The sequence below is a fragment of the Balearica regulorum genome, chromosome 2 (assembly GCF_011004875.1).
Source record: "Balearica regulorum gibbericeps isolate bBalReg1 chromosome 2, bBalReg1.pri, whole genome shotgun sequence".
NCBI classification, from domain to species: domain Eukaryota; kingdom Metazoa; phylum Chordata; class Aves; order Gruiformes; family Gruidae; genus Balearica; species Balearica regulorum.
Genome location: NC_046185.1, coordinates 33124649 through 33142803, shown reverse-complemented (window position 1 = coordinate 33142803; position 18155 = coordinate 33124649). Strand labels below are relative to the sequence as shown.

Here is an 18155-nt window from a genome sequence, read left to right as displayed (position 1 = left end):
AAAAACTGTAAGCAGAATAGATCCTGAGTGGATCTAACATACTATCAATTACATATTGATTACTTCTTTTCCCAAAGAAAAAGATGTGTTTCTTAGTAAACTGGATCTCTCTCAGAGTCAAGTATCTGTATTGCCTTAAAGGCCAGTGGAGAAGTTAGACAGACTTAATCGTCATCTTAAGGTCTTCAGAGCACCTTGCTTCTCACCATTGTCTATATTTCATGTAGGGAATTTGTACAGTTGAATCACATGGCTTGGATTAAGTCTTTTAGGGATTGCTGCTAAATGAGAATGGCTGGGTCTCACTGAGGATATTCATAAAACATTATTCCAGCCATGCTGAATCATGTCTGTACCGTAAACCATGAACACAATTGCCCATTGAATAGATCTGTCTAATCTAACTTCATATCTGCTACCACAGCTAAAAGTGCCACCATACTCACAGCACTAGGCTCAGCAAAGCTGTTCTGTTACCCACGTAAGCACACAAACAGCTTCCTGCTCACACAGCCACGTTTGCTAGTACATGAATTACACAACTTGAAGATGGCTCAGATATATTTCAGATGCTTAAATAATACAGAATCTCAGCAAATAGGTATGGAAGAAACACCAAAAGATCACTCAGCCCCTCCTGCTACATGCAACGTGGGATCATGACGTGGGATCCCCTGTGTCACTTCGGCTGCAGCAACATTCCATCTCCTGATTTGACAGTTAAAATGACAGCCCTTGCTAACATCAAGGAATCAAGCAGTTCCATACCAAAGAAAATGATTAATTTTACATTCTATTGCTTTTGTTTCTGCCACCATGTCCAAAAAAGAAATAGAATGCAATTCAACAAACTACTGGAGAGGTAGGCTCCTGGCATTCCCTCCTCCAGAAGGGAAGCCTTGCTTACAGTGTACAGGTTTAGAATGATGAAATAGGAAGTTATTGCCTTTCCAAAAATATTTTACTTCGATATTAAAATAAATCAGTAGGATCAAACAGACATTTCTGAAAAAGGGCTTTCGAGGTTGGAGAAAAGACAGGAAGGAAGAAAACTGCTGAATGTCTGTGAACATTGTGCCCAGTAATGAGGCAGTTTCGAAGTTGGGTTTTTGGGCTCCAAAGAGCAAGAAAAGAAGGACAGACCACTCTCACATATCAGTTGCTTTGAACTCTGAATAGCACACAACGTATGAAATTTCTCACTTACACTTTTGTTCCTCTTCCCTTTTCATCCCTAGCATTGATAGCACTTCACCTATGACCTTACAACACTGTAGGTATGGGTAAATATAGCATGGTTTATCTTTATCACTTCATTTTATTAGTGCCATTTTGAAGGAAAATGCATTGATAGAAGTCTTTTTCTTCAGTTCTATTATTTTCCTGCCAAAGATAGAAAATTATTATCTAAATTAAAACACCACTGCGTATGTCTCATTTTCACATCTTAAAAAGCAAAAGAGTGTAGAATATGTATGATGTGAATATTATTAGTAACCTTGGTGATGATTTGTGTTAAAAGAAACCTTCTTTTCTTCTGACTGCCTCCAGCCTTCTAACAGGCCTACCATATCGCTGTTGAATGTAAAATTTTTCTGTTATTATAGTGTCAATTGCTAAGCTTGACCAACATTTATTTCAGAAGAAACAATGCTGAGCATGAATTCATGGCAAGGCCTAACACCAAGGACCAGATGTACATTAATATCCACACCAAACACCTTAAAATTTATATCATATATAAAATAGTTTAGCAACAAATTAAAATTCAACCTCATTTAGAAAATTATTACCATTCCCGCTATTATTGTCACTACTATTTTAGAGACAGAAGTGAAGAGTTTAAGAAGTACTCTGCCAAAACCCACAGAGCAATCAGTTTTAGAAATAGTATCAGAATTAAGGATTTGTGTCTCCTGGCTTACAGCTTTTTCCATACCTTGTCCAACTGATTGGAGTATTTAAACTGCTTCAGAAATCATTAGTTAATGACCCTGGTATAAAATGATATGCCTCCTGACAGGTGTTTGCTGTGCTTTTTCACGTAACCCTGCAATAGTATTGTGGCCCATAGTAATATATGTCTTGCTGGTTTATTCTAGGAATTCTTTTGGCTTTTTGTTCTGAAGATTGCTGGTCAGAATTTGGGGTGTTTTTGTCATGTATGCCAGTGCCCTGGGAGATCAAACAAGTGATATTTCCCTGTAGGTCAAGACACAAGCTTATGTTCAAGTCACTAAGGCTGAAAGCAGAGTTCACTGATAGAGCACCATGGAGTCCCTGACGCTGCACACATCCCACACAATCCCATCACACAACTTTCAAGGGGCTCTCTTCAAAGTCAAGAAAATAAATAGAAAGCAAACCCCAATTATGTGGGCTCAGCCCAGCTGCATCCTCCTAACTGCATAGCCTTCAGTGGTCCCTAGAAGGGAGATTTTAATAATGTTATCATTTGATTCCCATTTCCAATACTTTACATTTCCAGGTATTCAGCTAGCCATTCAGCCTGGTGGAAGACAGGAGAACTTCCCTTGGAGCACAGGTAGCTAAGCAAACAAACCCTTTCCATGCTTGGAAATGGCTCTGTCAGTGAGGCTACACAACCCGCAAAATCCAGAGCCAGTGGGAGCATATGAATGACGGCACATGCTCTAAGAAGTAGAGGGGAGCGGATGGAAATAATCCCTTTGCAATTCCTACAGCAGGAGCTGGGAGATAGTCTCAACTGGAATTGAGAGTTCCTCATGCCTTCTTTCTTCCTTCCTCGTCTCCCTTAACAACACAGAATTATTAAAAGCAGGGAAACCATTACAGAAAATTAGCTATTCAAAGACCAGGATGAGCTCAACTTCTAAAGTCTTCTACATGAGGGATGAGCAGGTATGACAAGTCAGTCCTGGATTAAACCAATAGATAATCAGATTTCAGTAAGGCATACTGTGAGACAAATCATTGTCATGCTCTTTAAAGGCTAAGAAATGTCTGCAAAAGCTGCAAAGGAGCAGTGTTTTCTATTGAGACAACATTAAGAAAAATTAAAAATGCAGACAATAGACAACTTAAGAAGGAAAGCCTTTTGTGAAGGAGCACAGTTAGAGATCATAGATGAAAACACTATTATACTGCTAGTCTGAGAAAGCAAAGGGAAGCTGTGTGTTTCTTTTAGCCTGAATTGCTATAAAAGCTGTGAACTGATAAAATTTTATAATCAGATATTAAATTATTGTCTAGCTCAAAAAGCGACCATATTTATTTGTATACTGTCAAAACCTGAAGGAATTTGGAGTCTCTGTCAATAGGGGTTAATGACGTAATTTGATTTAAATGACTTAGATTGTTTACTGACTGTACCAACTCAACCCACTCCTCTTAGTGTTTCTCTGCCTCTTATACATACAACTGAGAGGGAAAAAAAAACCCATGGAAGGTGAACACTTTGAAACATCAATCATTTTGAACCCTTAATGCATTCTTCACCCAACTGTCAGGACTATAAAACGGTAACTGGATGCAAAATGGCTATTTTACTTTCCTTACAAATATTGAGATTGTGCAGTGTAAACTAAACAAATAACTTCACAGATTCCTTCAGCTTGTGTGATTCTGAAACTCCCTATGACTTGTTCTGGTGCCTTTTCTCTATGTGATCTGCTCCTACTAAGCGAACAGCTAAAGGAGGCACCCCTGTTCCTTCCAGCTAAGTCTGTCATTAGGATTTTGTGGTGATAAATTTAAGACATCCCAAGCTTTAATCAACATTCCATTTTTAATCCCTTCAACTAAATACCCCAAGCGTTAAACACCATTTCAAACAGTCATGTGCTAGCCACTAAACTGTTCTTGAAAGCTGAATTACAGTATTTGCTTTTGCAAATGCAACCAAATTAAATTTTATGGTGACAATAGCTAACATTTTATCTTTTTTTAAAGCCTGTTCACAGCAGTCATTCCTATCAAAAGTTTTCCTTCTAAAAAGTGAAAATGCTTGCAAAAGATTTCAAAGTGCAATCCTAACAACAACCTCAACAAAATACTGCTTATGCATTTTAGATTATTTTTTTTTTTATCCATATGAGGTATTTTTCTCATTCCTCGTCTTTCTTACTTTTTTCTTTAAGCTAGGAAATACAGGCATATGTTTTAAAGTTTTTTGTTTTTTTTTCTAGGAAGCATTTCTAAGTGTAAATATAAATTGTTTCCTTTACAGCCATTGTACATTAAAGTAAATTCTACTGCATTTGAAAACATGTCAGCTTTATTTTGTACTGGTATTCAGAATCCTCTCTTTTTGACCAATATTATATAAAGTTCCTCTGGGAAGATAATGTGTATGATTGCAGCCCTGCCTTGTTAAATTCCATGGCTTTTTATGCAGTCATGTTTTCATCCATGAATTATGCATGAAAAAGTATCTCATTACATTTCATTTTCTTTACAGCAGCATCCCCCTTCTCTACATGCTCAGATTCCCATCAGCCGAGCTCTACTCACCCTGCAGCTTGGCTCCATCTTGATGCCTTCATAGCGTTTTAGACAAAATGGGCGTGTTTAACTTGTCACCTCAAGCCTGGTATAAATTATTCACCAGAGCTTTGCACAGATTTGTGAGATAACCAGCCTGAACTCAGGGAAACTTCACAGGTTTGACTGTGTATGTTGTATTTGACGGGGACATTAATGGCAATTTCCCCCTATAGTAGTCCCAAAGAGAGGGGTTTTTTGTTGGTTTTTTTTTAAGGATTCCAGTTCCAACATTCAGTTTTATTGAAATTTACTTTTTAAGGCTTGAGCCACATATTTTTATTTTTAGCATATCTCATAGATGTTAAAACAGTAAATCTGCACTATTTCTTATGATTCCAAGGTCAAATGAGCAGACAATCTCTTTAAAACACTCTGCTTAATTTTAAAGGTGCCTGGAAAACTCTCCAAGAGTATATACATATTTAAATCACACAATTCAACAACTTGGACCCTTCTTCTTCAGCTGGAACCAAGAAGGTGGTTCTCTGTGTCAAGCAACTGATGTAAGGAGAAGAGGATGCTTGAACTGTAAAGTTTGCGGAACCAGGGCCTGAGAGTCCCTGGTTTTGGCACATAACTCATTTGCATGTCAGAGGACAACAGCCTTGGCCTATTTCCATCTGTACTCAGTGGAAAGAAGTAGGCATGCCAGTGGGTATGTGGAAATGCATACATTAATTAAAGAAATTAAACTCCCTCAGATATTTTTTTGAAGCTCTCCCTAATCACAAGATGTGATGGTAACACCTCAAAGTAAAAACTCCATTCAGTCCTCCTGTCCCCCTCCCCAGACGCTACTCTCCCACCTGGGAAGGAAGCATGATGAAGTCATTGCCTATCACTTTGTGAAACAATGAGGAGTTAAATACAAATAAAGCTGAAAGGAAGGGAGGGTCAAGTCACTGAGATACAAAGACACTTGAATTAAAATGTGCAGTTTCTTTAGGTTTTGAGTATTTTAGAACATTTCATAAGATATATTTAACTCAGTAGCACATTCTGCAACCTTTACAACAGACGTGCGTGCTTTAATAGAATACAGAACAAACACACATTTTGACTGCAGGGCTTCAGATGGCTCCATAGACAGGGCAACAGCACAGCAGTGTCTGTGCCATGTCCTGGTTGGGTAGGGTTGCACTGATGGCGCTTCCTGAGGTGAGCAGGAGGTTGGGAACCACCAGCGGGAGCAGACCACAGGGCAGCCAGCGGTCCCTCTGCCTGCTCCACACAGCCGTCTGGCTTTGAGAGCTGGAGCCAGCCCTTCTGGGGAGCAAAGCATGAGTGCGTGTCCCAGGCAAAGCTGGGCAAAGGCAGGGAGGGCGATGCTGTGGCAGACCCCCAGGCAGGCAAGGAGTATCTCCCATGTCCCAGACCTCCTGCATGCCCCCATTGGCCCCAGCAGCTCACAAAGCTTCCCAGCTAAGGCGAGGGCATGAGGTGCATCTGTGCCTGCTGTCCTACCAAAGCAGCCCGACAGAGCTGACCCCAGTCCCTCTACAGCTGCATCGCACCCTGCAGCACTGCGGCACCGAGAACTGGGAACTGGGCACTTGCCACTGCTGTCTTAGAGGAAAGGTCAGTCTTAAGAAGTTCTTAACAAGGAAGCTGACTCTAAGCAACAGAATACCTCACTCAGCCTTTAACAATAGAAGTAGAAGCTAAAAGGGTCACAATAAAAAATACACTGTTGTGTATTTCATGTTCCAAAACCAAACAGAACTACTGCAGTAAGTACTTCTAGGAAATGGAGGTATATCCTCAGAGATTTTTGATTTTCTAATTATTTGATTATTTTTTATTTATTTAGGTTTTTATTTGCTTCATGTCGAGACAAAGAGACCATTTCTGTGCTTACAAATATTCTGGATTAACACATAAGGAACTGGTGCTGAAGATAACCTTAGTTTTACTTCTAGTTCAAGGCCTTTCATTTTTCACTATGAATTGTACCATTTGTGAGCTGTAAGGTCATTGACAACTTGCAGAGATGCAAAAAACATAAAGGGGAAAAAAAAAACAAACAAAAAAATCACAAAAAAACCCATACATGAGACCTCAACTATCAAAGTCAGAAATAGAAACAAAGGTCATGATATTTCATGTATGAACCTGATGCACTTTGACTAGCAAAATCTTATGACAAAGGCAAATATGAAGTGCACTAGGAACTATACATAAAGAGTTCACAGTGACTTCCATTTCTTTCACTGGGCACTTTTGTAATTTCATACAACCTTACATTTACTTATGAGTAATATACAGAGAACTTTGATAATATCTTTCATACACTTTGTATCAGCAAGGTTAAAATAACTGAGGATTCAGCAGCAGCAGGGCAAAATAGCCCATTTCTTCCTACTGCTGTCTAGAAAATGTTGATTTTTTTTCAGGGATTTAGCCACTTTACATGCATACCCATAACATCTACTGTTACGTATGAGCTATTTTCACTCTAGTATTAAATCAAATGGGCTGCAGAAAAATTTTGAGATTGCTATTGCAGAACAATAGTTTTAATTATGGATGATTTTTGAGTACGAAAACCAAATATTTCAAATATATTCAGTAGCTTAGACTGTTCAAAGGTCTCTCAAAAGTAAGAAATGTGACTGAATAAAGAATACTTTTCTTTTAATTATAGGGAAAAAATGTCATTTTTGGTTTCATAGTCCTCATTAAATGGTATATTCACATCATAATGTCTAGAAAATTTTTGTATGCAACTTCCAATTCAGCTAATTAGTACCACGACCTACTGGAGAGTTATAATTTCAGAAAAGAAATGAAGAGAGAAGTTAACCTACCTCAAAGAAAAAAAAAAAAAGTTAGTATTCATATGTTACTACAAGACTATAATAATAATCATAATTAATAATCTCTACCCAAGAAAGAGAGGATGTGATATAAAATTTCTGTGCTGGAAGAATCAAGTCCAAGCAGAACAGACGCACTGGCTTCTTTCCCCTCTCCTTCCAACCACACATGTGCTCCTTCTGGGCCAGTAAACCAGAGACCACCCAACCAGGATCAACTCAGTTATACTGAGCCAGTCGTGTCCCCCAGACCAAGCTCTGCTTCCTACAAGCGCAGCAGGCAATAACTTCAGAAATGTCAGTGTAAGGAACACAACCTAAATACTGTGGAAGCATTTGAACTTTGGATAACACTCACTTTGCCTCATGGAAAGCTGAGTCTAACGGCTAGCTGCTAGAACATAAGCTGATTTTTATTCCCCCGACCAATAGCTAGCACCCAGTGCAAGTGAGAGAACAAGCAAAAGTACAAGGTACGATGGTTAGTGCATTGAACAGTCAAGTCTCTGGAGAGAGAGCACAGAGAAAGGCATTTTGAGATTCTACTAGAAATCTTCATTGTTTTTCTGCCAAGGGTTTTCAAAGTACTCGTAAGGAAAAAAAAAAAAAAAGCTTTCAGCAGTCACAACTGTGTTACACTTGATAATGTTTTGTACAATGTTTTGTATTGTGAAATACAAATTCCATTTGAGGTACTTCGAAAATTTCCTGGTACAGACTCATTTTATTCAATTATCCTGGTAAGTTTAAAATGCTGAAATGAGAACTTATTCATGTTGCTTGTGGGTTAAACTAGACTGTAGCACTTCAGAACAATATGTGGTTTATTTTTATGGACACTTTAACAGACCTAAACATCACCAAACTCTTCACAACTAATGACTGCAAATACAGCTGAAGTATCCAGACAGTACACACATGTAGACAGGGAAGGAGTAAAAATTTTAAAAGACTGTAACAGCACATATATAGGCAAAATCTTATTTTTATGTACAAATATGTTTTTCCTGTCTTTATGTGTAAGCATGGAGTTTCCTTTCTAATTTGGCTTGTGATATTAACATTATTATGAACAGCTTATTTGTGTATTGCAGACAAGTAACAATCTGAGTTCTCGCTGTGGTTCAGACTGGTTATTTACTCATTCTTTTATAAGTCTTTCTTTTTTTATTTTATGGTTCTTGCCATTCCCTCTGCAAAAACAAAAATCCAAACAAACAGCAAAGTTGTCAAAGGCATTGAAAATTAGAAGGCAATTCAGGTAGCAAGAAATATACTGTTATCTTGAAAACAGGTTCTGAATCAGAATTTAGAAGTAAATAATCTGGCTATGGAAAATATATATCAAATAGAACAAATGTTATCCACATTAAATTTGGGATACTTTACTCTTTTCATAAATTTAACATGTCCTTCTTTTCCACTAGGGCTTCTCAGTCAATAATCCATGTAAATATCGTGATCTGGACTTCCAAAGATCTGCAGCCACCCACACCCTTCTAACCTGGGGCTTTGAGCAACCTGGTCTAGTGGAGGGTGTCCCTGCTCATGGCAGGGGAGTTGGACCTAGATAATCTTTAATGTCCCTTCCAACTCAGACCATTCTATGATTCTGTGATTATTAGTCTAGGCTAATGTGGCTACTGTTGGTCAAACAAGTAAGGGCTTTAGACATAGCCACTGTTGCTAAAGATAGCCAAGGAACTCATTAATAAATTTTAAAGAGAGGCATGACTTTATCAAATGCCACACACAGACAGTCTAAAAGTAATTTTAAAATGAGACCAATTAGACCTAAGAGAAAAATTCCTTGGGTTCTAAAATTCAGAAAAGTGAAAGAAAGAAGTGTCTCAAAAGCATGAAAAGCGTAAGTGCAAATTATGCATGGTCGATGTGGGGTGAGCAGTGGACGTTGTCTACCTGAATTTCTCCATAGCTTTTGAGGCTCCCCACAGCCTCCTCCTACAGAAATTGATATGTTATGGTCTAGACAAGTGGTCTGTGTAGTGGGCGGGGAACTGGCTGACAGGCCACACCCACAGAGCGGTGGTAAATAGCTCTTTTTTGAATTGGCAACATGTCACAAGTGGGGCCCCCCAGGGATCAATATTGGGCCCAATACCGGTTAATGTCTTCATAAGTGATCTGAATGATAGGATCAAGTGCACCCTAATGAAGTTTGCTGATGATACCAAACTGAGTGGGGAAGTGGACACTTTCGAAGGGAGAGTCACCCTGCAGGAAGACCTGGATAGGCTGGAAGAGTGGCCTCATAAGAACCTTACATAGTTCAACAAAGACAAATGTAAGGTCTTGCACCTGGGAAGACACAATCCAGGCATGCAGCACAGACTGGGATCTACCTGGCTGGGGAGCAGCTCTGTGGAAAGGAACCTGGGGGTCCTGGTGGACAACAAGCTCAATATGAGTGAATACTGTTCTGTAGCGGCAGAGAAAGCCAACAGGATGCTGGGTTGCATAAACAAGGGCATCACCAGCAGAGATAAAGAAGTCATTATCCCACTCTAATCAGCGCTTGTCAGGCCACACCTGGAACACTGGTTCAGTTCTGGTTCCCACTATGCAAAAAAGATTCACCTGGACAGGGTTCTGGGCCATCTTGTCTAGATTGTGCTTTTGTCTATACAGAGCTTTTGCCAAGAGAGGTTGGACCAGATGATCCTTGAGATCCCTTCCAACCTGGTGTTCTATGATTCTGATTCTATGATGAAATAAAGTAATTCAGATTTAAATTTGACTGTTACTTTGTAATTATTTTGTAACTCTAATAGAAATGTTATTCATCCACGACAACCTTAATCTTTTGTATTGGACTCATTTCTCCTTTACATTCAGGCTTTTGTCAATACTTTAATAGCATAAGATGTTCATATAAAAGAAAGTCAGGTTCATTGAATCCAACAACTTGATATTCATGCAAATCCTTATGACCGTAGACTGATCACCTCTGGACAAGTGGTAGAGCTATAGACTCATCTGGACTTGTTAAACATTAGTAATAATTTTTAAATTTTCTTGTTATAAGAAACGAATGTGGCAGATCTGACATTGTTTCCCTTTAAATCCATAGCAGGGAGCAAGAGAGATCTATAGAGAGCAGTCAGAGATAGTTGAGAAAGCTGCAAGTATAACATTATTTCCCTTATTTGAATACAAATGTTCCTTCTCAGTATCCTAAGAAGCAACATTTTTTGTGATTCTTCACCACTGTCACATGGTAAGAGCCTTCCTTGATTTTTGACAGTTTCTGGAAACTTTTTCTTACATAAAGAACTTGCTTGTTGCCTTTACAGGTGTCTGCTCATGACCCAGAAATGGAAGAAAGATCGATTTGTCTTCCCAGCTCTGCCTTTTCTCTGTAGTAATGCCAATGCACATCCAGAGTTCTTCCAACAGCTATTTTATTTTTTTTTCTTTATGTATTTGCTGCTAGATCATCCCTTACAGTGGAAGTGTCTATGTGTTCTAACACCCTTCTTTATTCTTCTCTTTTATAGATCCATCAGTTTTTCTTTTTTTTTTTTCTTTCTTTCTTTTTTTGCCCTAGTGCTTTCTTGAGTTCTTTTTTCAAGGAAACCTTTTTTCAATCAGCAACAGCTTAAAAATATTTCTACTTTGTTGCAGCCTCTTGCAGCTTCTTCACTTTGTTTTTTAATTTCTCCATAGCATCCCTATTTTTCTTTCTTCTTTCATGCATGCAGTGATGCTGATACATTTTGAGGAACTCACCTATCTCTTCCTGACCTGCTTTTGAGGAAAACACTTCTGACATGTTGAAAGATGTCTTTCAATTCAACCAGGTGATGTGATCCGCTTCCTCTGACTTTGAAACATAATTTCCTGCAACCATGATCTGCCCAACTCAGGATTCTTTTATTCTGGCTATCTGTCACCATTGTACATAACAATTATTTTTCCCCTAGACTTGGTCTGAATTTTGTCATCTGGAGTAGCAGTGTGTTCAGAATATATTTCATACCTAATTTAGGATGTCTTTTAAAATGTCACATTAACCAAATATACTATAGGTTGAAGGACATGGACTTGTTGGAGCAAGTCCAGAGGAGGGCCATGAAGATGATCAGAAGCCTGGGGCCGCTCTCTGATGAAGACAGGCTGAGAGAGTTGGGGTTGTTCAGCGTGGAGAAGAGGAGGCTCTGGGGAGACCTTCCAGTACCTGAAGGAGCCTACAGGAAAGCTGGAGAGTGAGTCTTTATCAGGAGTGTAGCAATAGAACATCAGCCTTAAGCTGATGGAGGGTAGATTTAGATTAGATATAAGGAAGAAATTTTTTACTGTGAGGGTGGTGAGGCACTGGAACAGGTTGCCCAGAGAAGCTGTGGATGCCCCCTCCCTGGAAGTGTTCAAGGCCAGATTGGATGGGACTTTGGGCAACGTGGTCTAGTGGAAGGTGTCCCTGCCCATAGCAGGGGGATTGGAACTAGATGGTCTTTGAGGTCCCTTCCAACCCAAAACATTCTGTGATTCTATGATTAATTTCTCTGCAAGTGTTTCAGGATTTATTACCAGTTCTTAAGACTTGGCACACAGGAAAACATGGGTCCACGTATGGTACGTGCCTGGTTTACTCACAGTTTGCCACTCCCTAGTGCTTGACTGGTCCTATAACATTGTAAAGACACTTTTCTTGTTTGTTTGAGTTATACATTGACTCACTGGAAACTCTGCCTACGACCTGGTCAGAGGAGACAAGACAGAGTTTGGATATAATATCCTGAAGTAATAAGATTTAGAGTAACTACTAGTGGGTGAATAAGACAGTGTCTTATGTAACTTTTATCCTGACATGTAGCATGTTTTCAAGGAAAACGGGTCAGTCATGACGCCATTACAATTTTTTTTCCAAACGATCTTATCTTTTCTAGGTGACCCTCATGATATTATACCTTTATAAGCTGATTCATTTTCACCACGAGGAAAACAAGGTGTGGCATGATATAGGAGAGGGTTTTTAACATGGTAATGCAAGTAGCAGAATAACACACAGAGTTAACATAAATGGCAAAATCTGCCTGCTGGTAGCTGAAGGACAAGCATGCTTACTTTTAATTGTGCTTATGTATGTGTGCGTGTATACATTGGCATGCACAGCTTATATATGTGTCAGTCCTCTTCCACAGTGTCTGCCCAGCTCTGCAATTCTTTTACTTCTGCCCCAGGAAAGCCTACAAAGACATCTAGCTACACATGTAGGTTTGTATATTGAGATCAGAATGTGAGGAACCTTCCATTTCAGATCTCAAAGCTACAATTTTCTCACCTATCATTGCTCAGATAACCACTTACTGTTCTGGTGTCAAGATTGCTCTGTTTTCCTGAAAAAAGAGACACTGACTTACCTTCCCAAATGACACCTGTGGCACAATCCATTTTTCTGATGGATTATATTAAGATGAGAGTACTAACTGAATGTACTCTGACATTAAAAAATTTTAGGCATAATTGGGTCACAGAATCAAGAACACAGCGTATAGAAAGAAAACATGTTGCAAACCTTGCATAAGACAAATGAACATAAAAAGTATCATTCTCTAAGGGATTCTGTTAATTGAATACATTTAAAATTTTCAGAGGCAGTTAAAGCTGACACCTGCTGTTTTATAGACTGACGTGGTTAGAAGCTATCTAGCTCCTTCCAGTAAGCTGAAGAAGCAAAACATCTAATTAAAACCAAAGCTGTAAAGGCGTTTAGTCAAATTGTTTAAAGTGTTATTTTTTAACGTGTAAAATTGGCTGGGTTTTGTTGGCACAGATAGTTTATCAAAGCTAACGAGTAAAATTGTGAAAGCCCAACAAAACTTGAGTGTTGGAACAGAAAAAAGATTCCGTGGAGCTTCGTTTTTTGAAATGCCTAAAAATGGATTAATACAGCACTTAGATTAACCTCAAAAGATAAATAGCTGTACCTTATGTACTAGTACAAGATTTACGTATAAGGCATAGTTATGGCCCAGAGGCTGAAAATGTGCCAATTGGTAATAAATCTGGCGAGTTTATAATATTTTTCTGAAAGATATTAATTTTTGACTTTTTAATGTTTTACATAATGTTTCTGGACTTTGTATGTGAAATTTAAAAAGCTAGTGCTCACAATATCAAAAAGTAACAGCAATTGCTGGTATACCAAAACCTTGATTCCTTCATGTTGAAAAAAGGATGGCATTTCTTGAGAACTGTCATGATTTGCCTGATGTAGTAGCTCAATCTATTATTAGTAGTATTTTCATAGCGTCTTCAGTCCAAATTGCATTATACAGTAAGAGAAGTGTGAGAAAAGTGGCAGTTTCCTCCTCCAAGGAGTTATCATTTAAGGGTCCTATTCAGCACTTCTTACTGTAGCATATCACACACTGACTTCAGAGGGGGCTTTGCCAAAGGAGGGAGTGAATAAGGAGTGCTGAATAGGACTCTACAAAGGCACAGCAGGTACAGCTGGTGCAATTCCACACAGACAAAGCATTGTACAATACAATGTAGACAGTTAAAGCAGTGCATTATGTATCATTATGAAAACCATCCATTTTACATATAATTTATAATATGAAAGTAGTTATCCTCCCTCCAAGTTTTGCTCCATTTTTTTGAGAGTTTTATCAAACTATTATTGCTTGATAAAGACCACTTAGTATGGAAATACTATGATAAAACTTTAAATTCAGTTGATGAAACAAACAAGCAACAGTTCAACTTTTCCTTTTAAAAAAGTAAGAGGTCTCTAATTTGTTGATGTTGATAGGGAATTCTCTTTAGTATGGGACCAAGGATTTTTAAAGAAATCATTATTTCTCATTAAAGTCCAAAATCTATTATTCATAAATTTCAAGGTGCCATACATGCATTAATGAAGGAAGCCTTACAGCATTACAGTGACGATGTTATTGTTCTCTTTGTAAAGCGAGGAAAATCGAGACGGAAAGGTAACGTTACTTAAAGAGCTATACTTTTACTGATTATGGTATTTTAACAGCCCAGATAGACATTTGGAAGGACTGAAGTGTATTACTATTATGCTTGTCTGAAAGATTTAGACCTTCAGCAAAATTACAGTGGCCTGAGAAGTTACCATGTCGGCAGAACAGAGTGTGCCCCTACCCACGGCAAATACAAGATAAAGCAGTTTAACCTGATCTTGTTTGCGTTCCTGTTAGTAGTGTTCCTGTGTTCTTCTCAATCACAGCAGCAGCATTACATATATCATTACATTTAGAAATAAAAACACTTGGGTTCATGTCCTGGGAGGTACATGAAGGAAGAACTTTACGTGCTTGAATTTACTGGAAAGCAGAGCTTAAAAGGCCTTGGCAACAATAAACAACATCAAGTGCACTGCAAGGCACAATAATACTTTTAGAATTCTACTTCAGAGTGAATTTCTGGTCTCCGTAAGTGCCCCCTTAAAAACAAATGGGCACATAGCTGTATTGTGGTTTTATTAACTTTGCAGATGACAGAGGGATAAGAAGGATCCTTTTGCTGTTACACCTTTTTTTAGCAAGCCCTAAATTCGTTGCTTGATTAAGAGAAATAAATGAATTATACCAGAGAGAAAAAGATCAGCAGGTTTCTGATTTTAAGCATTACTCCCATAAACCTTATTCAGACCCTGTATGTTCATGAGACAGTTTCAGTTTAAGAACTGGACATTCTGGGCTGGATATCATAATGCAGTAACTGCTGAGCATAAATGAAATAAATCTGAACATAGCAGCAGAAAATAAATTCATTCTCTGTACTTCCTTCAGATTCCTAAAAATAATACGGCAAATAATATTATTGCATTAAAAGATGATCTAAGAGCCATCTGAAAAAGCAGATTATAGTATTGACTTGTATCACCGGGGTGGATCTGTTGCAGACCAGTACCAAAGGCAGGGATTCCAACTCCTTGGAAAATAGAGATGCACTTGAGATGATCTTGTTGCTATTCTATATAGAATTTTTAATTTTATGTTAGTCATTAAGTCCAAGTGCAACTTCTTAGTCTCCAAACTACATTGTTCAAACAAACATAATTTACACAAACATAGTACAGGAAACTGCATTCACCACATTTGCAGTATAAACACTGTGTGAAACCAAAGAAAATGGGACAAATATGAATATTTTGTGATTTATTTTTTTTATCACATGTTTCTCTGTCTGGCCACATATGAGTCATATATTTTGCATAACCACAAAATAATTTTCATTTTGTTGTTCAGTGATGGTTCTTTGTGGAGTTCTGAAAGGAAACCTCACTTAAAACATACATTTGGTCCTTGTGGTTTATTTGCTCAATCTATATATAGAGCAAATTCTGAAATTCACAAAACTGCCTACTTTCTGAAAAAGGGCACAAACCACTATCTTCTTCAGTTTAATATTTTTTTATTTCAAAATCTATGTAGAAACTTTAAAAAAATAAACAGTACTGGCCCAGCATCTCATCTGCTTCATTTTTGATGTCCTATTTGTGTAGGGTTTGAGAGGAGGACAACACAGGAGACCATAAAGCCAGACACGCACCCACTAGAGTCTCTCATGCTAATGGAATGTTAGTAGGGAGATAGGGCTATTTGCTTCTCCCTTTTTACCACAGTAGCAGCGCAAAAATAACAAACCAGACCGAAGTGGATCCTCATGTCAAAAGTCCTTCAAATACTACCAGAAAATTAAGGGCTACTGCGACGGCATGGGTGCCTGTCACCTGGAATTGACACAGAGATTACACACAGCATGTGTGATTTATGGCCCAGACCGAGTTTCTGAGGCGTAGCAACCTACAGTACATTAGGTGCCGCATGTATGTGTTCATTCATAGCATGCTGCCAGCTCACCCTTGCCTACAACATAGGCTATAGGCTTTAAGCTGGGTTACATCGTCTTACCTTTGTACCAGCTAGGAGTGTATGGATAGACAAGTGTTGAAGTTCAGCTGATGTTTGGTAATTTGATCTTGTCCCTGAGTCTCTAGGCAGTCAGCGTAGCCTGGGTATGAACTACAATCCCACAGTGGAATGACTCCGTAGTTCACTGACGAATCATTGAAGAACTTGTTCTTTTCCTATCAAAAATGTTCAAAATCCAACCTGCCAAAATGTACACAGGGTTCAGCTGGGAGAAAAGCAATATCTAATTTAAAATTGCTTTCTTGGTTAGAAACTATTTTTCCAATCACTACTTGTGAAGCAACTAGTTTAGTTTAAAAAGCAAAAATGTGTTTCAAAGACTACCTTCAATATAAAGTAGTGATGGTGAACAGAAAGAAATTACAGACATGAAAATTAACAAGCAGATAACCTAAATGATAGAGTAAGTATTTCAGACCAGTATGAATACCCCATTATTTTGCAAATTAAAAACTGTGAAAACTTAAGGAAAGATGCATCTAATCATGAACAAGTGAAGTCTGCATTCAGTTTTTAAAGCTCTTCACCCAGTACACTAACTTTCATTCCACACACAAATGAAGATGATACACACACATACATATGTAGCTTTGAAACTGCTACTGAGATAGCTACTTCCAGGAATTATGGATTCTCAGTGGCACATGACTGCAGCAGGGACTTGAACTAGAGCCCTTGTATCGCTCACTACATGTGCACACCAGAAAGCAGCAGCTAAGTGGCCTCAGCAGGAGGGCACTTTCTGCTTGCACAGCCCTGGGACTCCAGCAAGGGAATGGCAGAGCTGCACAGAAGTGTACAGACTGCACACAGGAAAAATATCCACAGCTAATATTTATTTTGTTTAAAAAAATAAATCAAATTTCCTAATTTAATAACAATATTTGAGTTAGATTAGAGAAGCAATAACTATTTCTTACTTGATTAGTTACATCCTAACTATAATTAGGGAGTACTTCTTTCTGACTGATTCCTAGGGGTCTTTAGGAGAAGGGAAGTGTCAAAAGAATGTTTATGGTCTGGACTGAGGTGAAGATCATAATTTGTTAAACATTGATCAAAACAAATTTCAGCAAGTGCTACAACAATTAACAAAAGATAACTGACGATCTGCAACACAGTGTTCCTGTCTTTTGAGTATTAAATGCCTAAAGTATACAAAAAAGATTATAAAAATATAATAATAATAATTTCTAAGCCAAAGCTTAAAACAAAAATCCATCAAGCCCATTACATTTTAAACTTGACACTACTAAATTGCTTTAATGCCTTCAATAGCACACAGTTAGAAGCATAATGATGTATTTGGTGAGTGTTTCTTACTTTTTGACGTAAATTACTTTATTTGATTTTTTTTTAAGCTGGTAAGAGGCAAGATATTATGCACAGTAAACACCATTACATGGCTGGATCAGAAGTACCCAAACATGAATTCGAGCAAATGTGCTTAATCTAAAAGAATGTAATTGTATTTTTATCAGCACTTCATGTGTCATCATTAACGAGCATCTTCTGAAGATGGTCTCACTAAACTGTGATGCCACTGGAGGATGAAAATGACTGCTGAATGCCACAGTAAATACTCATCTTGTGTTCTTGGCCAGTGCAGCACCGGGATTCTTGGGAAATTAACACAGGGGTTTACATCAGTCAGACAAACCATATATATATATATTTCTAAAGACTATTGGTTAACACATCACTTTATAGCCACCTTAAAATAAAGCAATGTCACATATCTTCAGCTAATAAACAAAGTTAAACTTCCAAGGAAAGGTGTGGGAGGGTGTTTTGGGTTTGTTTTGGGTTGGTTTTTTTTCCTGTGATACATATGTAATGATGTTTTCTTAGTGTATTTCCCTAAAAATATCCCGAGGGCAGC

General features: G+C 38.1%; 1 long non-coding RNA gene across 1 annotated transcript in view; it reads right to left on the bottom strand.

Moving 5' to 3' along the window:
• LOC142600721 (uncharacterized) overlaps positions 1–16275 on the bottom strand; it is a 47842-nt gene extending 31567 nt beyond the window's left edge. The window contains exon 1 of the long non-coding RNA XR_012834283.1: positions 16253–16275. This is a non-coding gene — a long non-coding RNA (uncharacterized LOC142600721). The remainder of the gene's footprint in view (positions 1–16252) is intronic.
• Between the last annotated feature and the right edge of the window lie 1880 nt (positions 16276–18155).